Raw genomic sequence first — 461 nt, 5'->3', positions numbered from 1 at the left:
GAGAGAGAGAGAGAGAGAGAGAGAGAGAGAGAGAGAAATGAAGGCAAGCTAGCCATGAGAGAACAGGGATATCTCTTGGTTGCTTTTAAAAGACAACACAGTTGTGGTACATCTTACATCACCAGGCACTTTGTTCCAGAGAGTAGGCCCATAATTATTATTAAATAAGCAATGACAAAGCAGCATACTTCGGTCACTATGGAGGGGCAAACTTAGATAATTTAAGCAGAGGAATCTTCTTGGCTGTAAACGGTAAAACATCTCTTACTTTCAGTACTTGCGTTGTTTTTATGTCAAGCAAATCTTTTAAATCATGAATTTCTTTTAACGTCTTTTATAATGAATCACGCAGATCGTAATCAGCAGAAATCTCTCTATGTGAAACAAAGTCCGGAGACAGCGTTGGTCCAGCTGGGCGACTCAGTGACTCTCCAGTGTTCACTTCTCTCCAAGACAAAAGG

The 461-nt window shown here is 40.6% G+C and overlaps 2 protein-coding genes and 1 long non-coding RNA gene across 4 annotated transcripts in view; 2 read left to right on the top strand and 1 right to left on the bottom strand.

The window, feature by feature from the left end:
- Nucleotides 1-461, bottom strand: part of LOC116696560 (signal-regulatory protein beta-2) — a 29,757-nt gene that overhangs the window by 18,230 nt on the left and 11,066 nt on the right. The window lies entirely within an intron of this gene.
- The window catches only part of LOC116696562 (uncharacterized), a 15,596-nt gene that overhangs the window by 11,298 nt on the left and 3,837 nt on the right, over nt 1-461 (top strand). The gene's annotated exons all lie outside the window — the stretch shown is intronic.
- On the top strand, nt 50-461 carry LOC116696565 (uncharacterized). The gene is made up of 2 exons (XR_004333775.1): nt 50-252; nt 353-461. It is a non-coding gene; the product is annotated as an uncharacterized LOC116696565 (long non-coding RNA).

Source organism: Etheostoma spectabile, chromosome 10 (genome assembly GCF_008692095.1).
Source record: "Etheostoma spectabile isolate EspeVRDwgs_2016 chromosome 10, UIUC_Espe_1.0, whole genome shotgun sequence".
Classification (NCBI taxonomy): Eukaryota; Metazoa; Chordata; class Actinopteri; order Perciformes; family Percidae; genus Etheostoma; species Etheostoma spectabile.
This window is presented reverse-complemented; position numbering and strand designations above follow the sequence as displayed.